Source organism: Alligator mississippiensis, chromosome 3 (assembly GCF_030867095.1).
Source record: "Alligator mississippiensis isolate rAllMis1 chromosome 3, rAllMis1, whole genome shotgun sequence".
NCBI classification, from domain to species: domain Eukaryota; kingdom Metazoa; phylum Chordata; order Crocodylia; family Alligatoridae; genus Alligator; species Alligator mississippiensis.
Window position 1 is genome coordinate 102,740,724 of NC_081826.1, and position 12,233 is coordinate 102,752,956.

The following is a 12,233-nucleotide window of genomic DNA, read 5'->3' on the forward strand; positions in this document are numbered from 1 at the left end:
GACTGATTCTGGGAGAAGTAACTTCCAGTATTTTATTGGTTTCAAATCCAGTTCAGTAGTAGACTTATGATGGTAACACAGGAAATGGTGATCTCAGACAGCTGTGCACATTTTATTTTTAAATCTCATGTACACATGTGCAAATAAGGCAACAACAAGCTTTTAGCACCAAAAAGTCATGGCTGTCTGGGGTCCTAAAAGCTCTAATAATAAAAAAAATCAAAACAGAACCTGATTTTTTTTCCGAGTTATTGTGCTCCCAACTCTACTGGTGGGGAAAAAGGACTCAAAGATTAAATATTTAGATAATGGTTGGTCAATAAAGCCTCAGCAGTTGAGATGGCTGATGCCATTGAACTACATAAAGAAAAGCCCAAGTCTTGGCTGACCAATTTTCAATTAATTAAGAGGAGACTGATATAAACTAGTTGAAAAATATGTCATCAAACCTGGGTTTTTTACTACACCTTTTGTGAAAACATTTCTATTTTCTATGAGTTTTCTATGAAATTTAAAGCCTTTTATTGGGATTTGGGAAAATGAAAATTAGGATTTCTGAAAAATTTAGCCTATCATAGCTATAGTCTGGGTGCCTTAGTTTTCCATTTCACTTATGGCAAAAATCCCCAGACAAATGACCTAAAGATAAGCCATAACCATGAGCCCCTGATGATGCACAAACATGGTCTAGTATCAGAAAATGGCATAGTGCATTATAGTAAATATTCTCTGACTAGGAAACGCACCTAACATAAGGCAATGGGGGTAAAAAGACACAAGTTATGAATCCTGTGATGTAATGCAGCCACGTTTCTGAATCACAGATTTGATTTTTGTGGGGTTTTTTACCCTACAAAATTTACCATAGGAAACGCACAAGATTTTCCAACTAACTAGAAGAACTAGATTTGGATTTTAACTGTTCCAACATTCAGGGATACTCTGAAAATCTAAAGGTTTGATGTTGTCCTAGTTAAAAAAAGAAAAAAAAGAAAAAACATCCACACACAAACATACATTTATTAGCAGTCAAAATAACTTTTCAGTTTAAAGAATATTTTGAACAAATGTTATTCAATCAGGTATAGAGCTTTCATTTTATCAGCAGCCACTATAAATAAGAATAATTGCAATGAACTTTAATGATCAAATTGCTAGTTGCCAGGTAGATAATGAAATGTTTCTGCTTAAGTAACATCTAAAGAATTGTTTTTAAGTAATAAAATGTTGGCAAAAGAAAAATTGTGCAAGCTTTCTGATTTGATCTAGTGTGAGCAGCATATAAGAAATGTACAAGATTTGCCAATTTCCAAATGTAAACATTAGAGCTGTGAAGATAATAAGAATTTCTCAGAAAGAATATGAAGAAATTGAATTTGACTTTATTGAAAATAAGATCAAGAGGGAAAATGTTTAAAATTCTCGATGAAACAAAATTTTAAAAATAATTTTAAGTTCATAGAAGTTATCAGTTTGAAAAAAATCAAAACATTTAGGTTGCCTATAGACGTGCTTGTTCACATTCTAATTAGAATGTGAACAAGTTGCCTCACCATCACATATATTAAGCAGCCCCCCACACACACTTCAGAATGGCCGCCGGAGTGCTTTAACTAAATCTCATCAAATGAGTTTTAATTGAAGTGCCCCTGTGGCCAATTTGAAATTTAAGGGACTTAATACATGTGATGATGAGCAATTTTAATTAGAGTATCTGCCCAGGAACCATGCTAACTAAAATGCCACCCCCTCCCACCACCACCTCTGAGCACATGTATAGGCAGCCTTAATTTATACTGGGATTTTTTGCATTGTTTAGGAATATAAACTGAAAAAAAAATCAAAATGAAAGGTTATTTTTCAAATGAAACATTTCATTGTTAAAATGTTAAAAGGAGATTGCCTTTCCAACACTATTTCCCCCCTATTTTTATTTCAAAATAATTTTTGGGCAAATCAATATTGTGAAGTATTTCAATTGTAATATAAGCATATATTCTGACTGACTGTGTGTTTATTGAAACCTCTGATCAATTCTATTAACTTTTTCTTTGGTTTACTTTACCTCTGTTACCTAAGAATGACACAGTGCAACTTTCTTATTACTACAGTTACAAAACATAGCATTTCTATATTCAACTATAGTTCAGAACTCCTGACGTAGTAATAAATTAGCATGGAAAATGAAAGAGAATTGCAGCATTAATACCGTGATTAGCTAAATATAATGCTATTAGAAAGATTCCATAAAGGCAAATAGCAAAGACCATTAATCTCTTCAAGAAATGCAAATCCAAAAGTTATTTCACCTGCAAAGAAAAAGCCTAATTCCTAATGCATAGTGAGGGAAAAACAGCACTATTTAGATATCATATTAGATAGACAGATTTCCCCAAAAAATAAAACAATGAATCTGCATTTAACATTTGAAATCAATTCAAACATCATTTGAAATAGGCTGTGGAGTCTTTTAAATTTTATCTCCACATGTCTTTTAACTTGCAGGAATCCCTCCAAGAGTTGCTTTAATCTGCATAAGCATATTATGTGCTCTCAGAAATCTTACATAATTCATACTGCAAATGCTTCAAAATCCTGGTTTCAAATTGGTTTTCTAATTCATGTTATAATTTTAAATGCAATGAAGAAATTCACATAAGGAAAAGTGTTGGAGGGCAATTAAGACATTTACCATAAACTGAATTGGAATATTTTTAAGGTTAACTATTGAAGGACTAGGGCTCAAAAGAATATGGGCTAATAACACTTAAAAGAAGTCTCAATAAACTATTTTGTTAATTGCCATAGTCCTTCAGTAATATAGTGTTGTAATAAATATCATTAGTTGAATTATAATGAGATAAAATGCCACCATGAATTGTGAACTATATCAGAACTATATCAATTGTAAAGGCAAATTGTCACCTGGACTAGTACTAACAAGACACAGAAAACTCTTAATCACCTGTTTTACAGATGACTGTGCTGAGGCAAATTGTAACCCACCTAATATTCCACAAGTCAAAGGCAAAATGAGAACAATAAAATGGTACACTGCATGAGAAGCAAGCAGTTTTGGGGGTGATATCTTTCACTGGAGAAACTGTATAGCTGGAAGAGATGTGGATATAGGAACACTCCAACCCTACATAGAATGAGAAACCCAAGAAAGGGATACAAAGCTGGCTTTATGCAAATTTTGCATTACTCAGATTGTGAACCAGCTGGAGATGCTGTGTCTGTGGTAAAAATTAAGGAATCCCAAGGGATAACACTCTGCACTAAGTCCATGATCAAATCATAAAGAAGGTATGTGCTAGTTTCTCACTGCTGTAAGATAGCACAGCTTCATTCATTTCTTATAGCATTTGAAGCAGTAGGCTGTAAACTATGAAAGCTCATGCCTATCTAAATCTAAATGAGTTAGTCTATAAAGTGCCACCCTTTTTTGCCTTCTGCCTAAATTGAGACTAACGTGGCTAGCTGCCTCAGAGACATGCCCAAAGAAGAGACCTGAAGAAAAATGTACTACTTTCAAAAGCTTATCTAAGTCTAGCCCAACTGCGCAGTTGGTCCAATAAAAGACATTGTCCACAAAAATACTTACCTCTTGCATATTTTCTGGACCATCATTGCTGCAAAATCAGTTCAGCACTACCTCTTCTCTGCTAATTTCTAAAAGATATGTATAACTCAGCCAGATCCTATGGCAAAAGAATCAATTTGTGAAATTCTGGGCATATCTACATGAGACATTATAATGTGTATTAACCTAAGTTAATGCACATTACAGGCACCCATCTACATGTGCACACCATTAATACATATTGTCTTAGGCTAATAATGCCTAAATTTGATATATGCAGGTATCAACTTTAGGTGTGTGGCATCTTGTGCCCTTTGGGCCGCCTGGCCTGTCAGGGTGTGGGCCCTCCCCTCAACTCGCCTGCCACGACTTTGATGTCAAAACTTACTATGAGAGGGGTCTTCAGTGGAGATCTTTCCCGGAGGGGCCCTCCCGATGGACGGCGGTACTTACGGTCATATTCCACGGGGCTCCACCACGGGGCCCTGCTGGCCCTCCATGCTGTAGGTTCGGTCTCACTCCTTCACACCTATCTTTCCTTTTTCCTTTCCATCATCTTGTTTACTTTACTACAATGTGCTGAAGAAAATGTCAGAGAGCTAATAAAATGTCTTCCCCAAATTTTAATGAGCATTACTTTTCTAGCTAAATGTATGTTTGATTTTTTAATAAATGGGCAGTATTCCAAAGTTTCATGGAAAAGTAAAATGCAAATGGCATAAAATCATCAAGATGAAAATATTCAAGCAAATTATTATTCAAGAAATTTCAGCAATTTCACACAGTTTTCATCACCTACAGGTAAGTCTCTGTTTAGTAACTTTGTTAAAGAATAGATTGTTATCTAACTAGAGCTAAATTGTACTTATTTGTCAAAGTAATTACTTTACCATCACCTCTTTATCACTTTTTCCTTTCTTCCCCATGAAAAAAATACATAGAGGGCAAGAGGAGGAGAAAGAGAGGAAGAGGAGACAGCTTTTTAAAAACTTATTATATAAATAATAATAACATGTTGTGAAAATGCCACAATATGTGGCCCTCCCAGGGACTAAGCATGAAACCCTTGTCAGTGACAGAAAATACTATGTCATTGCAGATTGAAATTCCCCTCAACCATGCCCTTCATGGGGTTATGCATCTAGGACCAAATATTCATTTTATATGTACCATGGTGAAGTGTCTAAAATTAACTGTGACATGCACCCATAATATTTGGAGAGTGTTGTCTGAGCTGGGCCTTGGAAACTGATTTTTTTGGCTTTTCAGAGTTGCCAGCGGGAAACTGGTCAGGCAGATCACACTCCTCCTGACCATTTGGTGTGGGATACAGAAGATGGACACAGTCTTGAAGGACTCAAAGTCCTCCATGCCAAAGAGGGTGCTGAGGGTAGCGGGACTGAAACTGAGGACAGTCCAGAAATTCATGAAAGAGAATCTCCTCCATCTCCTTCTTGCACAAAAAGGCAGGCTGCCAACATCATTGGGTCTAAATGGAAGACAAAGGTGCATGTGCTCCTTTGAGGTCCCAGGCAGCAGCTGCTGCTGGAGATCATCAGTTCTTTTGGCAATGGATAGCTTGTACAGGGCGTGCTAGGCGGGGTGGGCTTACTCTGGTGTTGCTGCCACTATGATCTGCCTGCAAGTTGTGTCAGGGCAAGTGGCAAGGATATGAGTAAGACACAGTTTGATTGTCCACATGTACAGTGCTTTCCCAGACAGGATCTCAAGGCAGATCCCACCACTGTTCATATGGAGCATGGGGAGGGACAACTGAGTGCCAGGCTTGCCACTCTCATAGCAATCAAAAGAGAAGAGAGAGAGAGAGAGAGAGAGAATAAACCCATATGTAACAGATCTCTTCTTAGCTTCATTATGGAATTATGTCAAGCCCTATGTACTCATGAATTTACTAGCCCTTTAGTGACCTTTGCATCATTTTTGATGTGCTGAATGTATTGTTTGGTTTTATTTTGTTGATTGTTTGGTTTTACTGCATACTTGAACTATTCGTTTAAAATTATAAACCAAAATTCCTTTTAAAAAGCGTCCCCTGCTGTTATGCTTGCAAGAATCATGATGGCAGATAAGTCACCTAACAAAAAAGAGATGAAGCCTCTGAAGTCTTTTCACAGCATTTTTTACTAATATGATACCCATGGGGTTCATTTCTAAAGCCCACCTATTTTAAGTTGCTAGGCAACAATATTCTAGCTGAGACATGACTGTTACTAATGACAGTTTGTTTCAACTCTAGGATGCTTGTATCTTTATATCCTTTCTGGAATAGTATGGGGAGCAGGAGTTGCTACAACTTTTTCAAACAACTCCTTTCCCTAGGCTACTTGTGCAGTTCAGTTAAGCTTTTTCATAATTATGCCCTAGTTAATTTTTCCAATCACCTTTCATCACATGAGAATAGTAAAGACAATCATTTAAAATACTGAACAAGAATTTTTTTCATAGAATAAGGAAAATCGCTTTCAATTCTCTAAAGCTACATTTTCTGGTTTCCAACTTCCCACAGCATTTGCCCAGATCCTTCCCCAGCCTGTGCTCTGCTTAATTTTCTATTAAAGCTTTAAAGAACCTGTAAAGATACCTTCACTTTTTTAACTCTCAGATGCAACTGATATAATTCTACTCAATTGTACAGACATGTTTACAATATTTCCTTTCCCAATCTGCTCAGCAAGCACAATAAAGGTGAGACGCATTATGTGGTACTCAAAGTCCTTGGCAGATAAATCTGTGCACAGCTCAGTTGGTGCATCTGCTTTGTATTTTCATGACATTCATAACTGGCCCATACATGCCACACTGGGGTAGAAGAGGCTGCTATGAGACTTGCTAGTTAAAAAAAAAAAAATTATGAGGACAAACACAGAGATTTTCAACACATGCACTATTTGCTTTTTATTTTGATGTATTTTTCTTCTCCCTTTTTTTTCTCATGTTGCCTCAGGCTTGTAAAAGTGTTTAAAGGTTATTTTTAACTCAGTGATAACCTTATTTTAAGATCATTATTAAGTCAGCTTAGCAGTAGGAAAAAGTACAAGCTTGACAAACACCTCAAAACTGAAGACCCATTTGTCCACACAACAGAGACAGTATGAACATCCACAGAGGGCTTCTTTCTATCACTTATCAATGTGTCTGGTCCTGCTGTGAAGTGACTGCCTGAGGACTTAAGACATGATTTTAGTCTCCTTGCTATCAATTTTATCTCCCTTTTGAGACTACAAATGTTTCTAATTAGGATGTTGGTTCATGGGACATGGACACTCACTAAGAAATATCATTGACTTATTTGGCACAGGCTGCATCTATATTTTATTAATCACAAATTAATCAAATAGAGGTCTTTCTAAGATGAATTCAGCCATTCTGTAAAACAGAGTAAGACCAGAGCTTGTATATGATCCCATAACTGCATCAATAGCATTGGAGTTCTGAAAAACAATTCAATAATTTAGTAGCAAAATATTATGTTTAACAGTGTTTCTTAGACATTAGTGAATCTACTCACTTAGCACACTTTATTTCAGGTGTCCAACAACACTCCAAAGTTGTTTGGTTTTTTTTGGAGGGAGGGGTTGCAATTTTTCCACATTCCCATCTATGGAGCACTCCATTCTTCCCTTCACTGTATCCACCTTGAAATTAGTACTTCAGAAAAGCATCAGGTTCATTTTTTTTCCATGAAAGTTTTTTTTTTCTATTAAGCCAGTTCTCATGATGGCTATTGCAGTAGTAATTTGGAGTTACTTCTGCAACCTGTTTTTATGCACACAGTGTTATCTTCCAATCTGGTGACACTCATCATTTCCATTCTGTTACGATACTTCAAAGCATAGATTCATATGGAAAAAGAAAACATAAAATTCACACATTTCAAACAGAAATATGTCTGAATAGTCATTGCAATACTCACTCCAGCAATGAATAAAATCATTGCACCCTAATTTGCTTCATCAAAGGGCAAAAAGCAAAAACTTGTCTTCACAACTTATGTTGGCTTAGGTTAATCAAAATCAAACTGGATATAGCATCAAAGTAATCTATCTGCTGTACCTGAGCTACACATTTTCAAACCAAACAAAAATCTGGAGCAGTTTCCAAGTTAATTAGAATATTCCTTTAAAATTTGCGTCAAAATGCATAACAATAAAGTTAAAAAAACAAAAATGTGGGTGTGTCAAAGAAAACAATGATTTTTTACCCTTCTCCCTTGACCTATGTATTGTAATAGTCTTTAACTGAATATCACATTATATTTTTCTATTAAAAAGCCTGCCTTATCCAACACACAATTTCAACAATGCTCAGTAAGTAGAGTAGATTTTCCCCATTTTTTTCTCTTGCACTTCAAAGCATAATCTCCTGTGTCATGTCCTTTATGCAAATCATTCTCTCCTTTGAAACCCTGATTCATTATGGTAAACACATGCCCAACTGTAATGAAATGAGAAACTATGCTGGAAGTCAAATATGTCTGGACACTGTATAGATGCCTGTACAAATGTTCCAACACATACTGATTAAAACGTGTCAGAGCTGACGCAATTAATCGAGTCTGCTGGAGCATTCTAATTAGAACGCTCCAACTTGCTGCAGCATCTCATATATTCAGTGTCCCACATTTCAAAAAAGCATCCTGAGAGCTACTTTAATTAAAATACCTCCCCCCTCACCCCACCAAGAGCATGTTTATAGGCACCCTATATAGGTTTTTTGCTGTCTGCCTTCTCTCAATACAGTGGAGTTAGAATTTAACTCTAAAAAAGCATTTATGAAGTTTTAAGCAATTTATTACATATGAAAATCAATAGAAAAGTAATCATTCATTTGGCAATGATTAAAACTAATGCAACAAGAGAAAACTAATGTAATGGGATATTGCAGCAACAGTGTGAATGCGTTCATACAAAAATAGCTTAATTCATACACATATCACAGCATTTCATAACTGATATGTTATATCAGGACTGTCCAACTGGTGGCCCATGGGTTAGTTGTACCCTCAAGGGTCCCACCCAGCCACGCTTCCCTCAACATTTTGACTGCAGCAGCAGCAAAACCCAGAGGCTCCAGGCTGCCCAACCCTCTGGCTTCTACTTCCTGCCACCACACCCACCCCATTCTTTTCCTTTTCTTGTTTCTCTCTCCCCACCGTCTGCCAGAAATTTTGAAAAACATGTTTGGTTTTTGGTTGTTCTAAAATGGATATTTTTTTTTTCCATTGGGTGAAACTATTTATCAAATTCAACTTAAATTTGAAAATAGTTTAACTCTGAAAACCTCCCCATTTTAATATGAAACACTGAAATCAAAGAACATTTTTATAATTATTTCAGCAGACTTTGGATCAGAACTTGTCTGCAAGTGAAAGAATCTAGCCTTAATACTCTTTACTAGCACTGGGAAAACTGTAGTGGCGTCAGAATAGTCATTTTCATAAAAAAGTAAATGCATTTTCATATTTAAAAGTTTGTCATGTTCTTCCTACAAAGTTTTCCTTTATAGCAAAATCTATTTCTGTAGCTATAATTTTGCTGTCAAATCTTTAAGGTTTTAGTCTTTGAAGATCATGATCTGAAATTTCAAACAATCACCCAAGATTAAATCAAAATGGTTACTTTCATAAAGAATGACTATTTGGTTTTGATGCCACTTTAGAACATAAATGATGCAACTAAATTTTATTTTTGTCTGTCTTCAAATTAAATTTGTATTGTTTCAGAGTGACTATCCATTGCTTTTATAAGAAATGTCAGCAGTCTTCATGATAACATATAGCCTGAAAATAACTATTAGAATTGTCTGAAATAATATTGTGTTATCTACAATTCAATTTATAAGCAAGCAGTGCTTTAGTAAACAAATATTTTAAACCACCAGTAGTGTCACTGCAACCTTGAATTGGGATAGCAATTAATCCTAATTAGTTTTGAAGATAAATACATTAGGAACCCAAGATTTTTAAATATGGTGATGGCTTAGTAAAGCTATCATATTCACTTAAAACCACTTGTTTAGTTTGCATTCTCACATGTGATTGAAAATAAAAGTTCAGAAAAGTTTCACAGCCACAACTGAGTAGAGTTTTATATGTATTCACCTATAAACACAAATGTGATATTATTTCTTTGTTTTTGTGCTACCAGATTATATGGTAACAAAGGTATGATAAACTACTGTAAGAGTATAGCTGATTGGCATCTTGCTCATCCAAGAAAATGAGTATTTCAGGAAGATAATCACCATTTTTATTGTCACTATTATTTTCTAAAAGAAAACTAAAGAAGCTAAATTCAAGAGAGAGAGAAGATAGACTGAAGGACTATGACCTAGGATGTACGCTCAAAAGGGAGAAATCTGAAACAGAGAAGAGCAAAGGAGCTGGTTAACCTAATGAAAGTAGATCCTCATAGAGGGGAAACTGATGTAAGAACACCTGCAGTGCCAAGAGAGGCCATTTTAGCTTAATTTTAACTTAACTTTAGGGTATAGTTTTACCTTACCTTTTCCCAAAAGCAGTTGCATAGTATTAGCTCTCTAATGCCACCAAAACCTGTGAAATCATTTATAGTTCATTCTCTGCTCTTGTACTTCTGCATCATATGAGTTCACAATAGCACTTTCTTTTCTGAACAAAAAGACAGATCACACTCTTTTCAAAAAGACCACACACAATATAGCCTTTTGTTACTGAATCAATAAGTGCCTATTAATAGGTACTTGCTAGGAAAGTTTCACTCATTTGTCATATTAAGAGAAGTTAAGAACCACAATTCATCATCATATATATCTGTTTACCTGTATAGTAGACTATTATACATCCAATCCCTGACTACAGTAACCAAACTTCAATATAATCAACAAGACATATGGGGAAAAGAATAGACAGTGCTTAAACCATTCATCATGATTTTCCATGTCCTGCTGAATCAGAAATGGCAAAGAGCTAAAGATCCTGAACATTCAATACTGTCAGCACACACAACTGCTGAATAAGTAATGATGGTGAGTTGGTACAGTCCTCTGTGACATTTTGTTTCCTTTCAAACAGCAAAAGGGCAAGACGATTTTATACTTTGCACTGAAAGATGATACAGTGTTCTATAATATAGAAGGATAACCATTCAGCATCATGTGGCAAGTATATGCCTAATATGTACATCAAATACAATGATTATATTTCTTACATGGCCAATGCAGAGTAATAATAGGTAGCACCACCTTGCCAAATTAACTGTAAAATAAAATATCAAACTTGTTGTCATGTGTGTCCTTCTCCTATTTTAAGCAGTAACTAAAATTTCATTCTGCCATTCATTTCTGCCAGTTATATTGACTAGACCTTGTGAATCTTTACAATCTGCCTGAGACATTATTGTGGACAGAGGCATGTATCTGAATGTCCTGCAAGGCATGACTAATACTAAAAACTAAACCTACTATACCATGGCAAAATGCTAGATGACAGTCTGTGCTTTAGCCAATGTGCTGCTGGGAGCTTTTAACACCATTTTGTAAAATTACCTTGCTCACCACTTCTGATGAAAATCACATACCTTTCTTTTCAAAATGCAGGGAAGCAATGGTTCCCATGCCATAATGTTAATTATCTTCTAGAACACCCTTCTGTGACCAAAAGCCTGCAAATCTGTCTATGTTCATACATGATCTCCATCAATTAGTGCCTCCCTGATGCTATTTTATATTGTCTCTTGACAGAGGAAAAATACATTTAAATCTTTTTTTTGCAAATACACCCTTACTCCACAACCTCAGAGTTAACCAAAGGACTGTGGTGCCAGACAACAAAGACTGGGGATGTAACCCCAGACCCTGCAAGGCACAAAACCAGGGGCCAAGGGGCCTATGGCCCACAAGGGGTAAGAGTGGGGGCTGGGGGGGCCCAAAGCCTGTGAGGATTGAGACCAGGGGATTAGGGGTCCAGAGTCCACAAGGGGCAGGATTGGAGCTGGGGTTTTGGGTGTTGAGGGTCCTGGTACCATGTACCTGAGTGGAAGGACCTACCTAGTGTAAAGTGGGCCAAGGCCATAGTGCCTCAGACCTGACAAAGGCCTAAGACCCAATCTAACCATAACATCAAGGTGTGGCAGGAAAACAGAATGAGACCCTGAGAGGCCACAGTGGGCAAATAAGGTGGGGTCCAGGAAGTGACTTTGCCACTTCAGCCAGAGGCAACCCGAGCAGGTTGCAGGGCCCGGGGCAAAATAGCCCATGCAAGGCTCTACCCTCTCTCCAATCCCAGACCCAAAGAAGCTGTCCGAAGATCCCAGACCCAAAGAAGAGGCGGCATCAGCGGTGCGGGGGAGGGAAGTAGCAAGGGCCCTCCCAAAGTGCGGGGTCTTAGACGGTTGTGGGACCCGAGGCTCCGCCTCCCCTACATCCCGTCAACTTTCCAACCATCAGCACTGTCGAGTCACTGCACCAGCTTCTGGCCCAGCTTCTTGTGTCCAGCTGATGGATCTCTAACTCCTTGGTCTCTGCTCAAAGTGCAGACTTGCGTCCCCTTCACTCCTGTTCCTTATCCTGGCTCTGCCCTGGTGTAGGGCCTGTGTCTGCAAGTCCCACTACAGGCATGGGGCTGAATACGCCTGGCATGGGCTCTAGG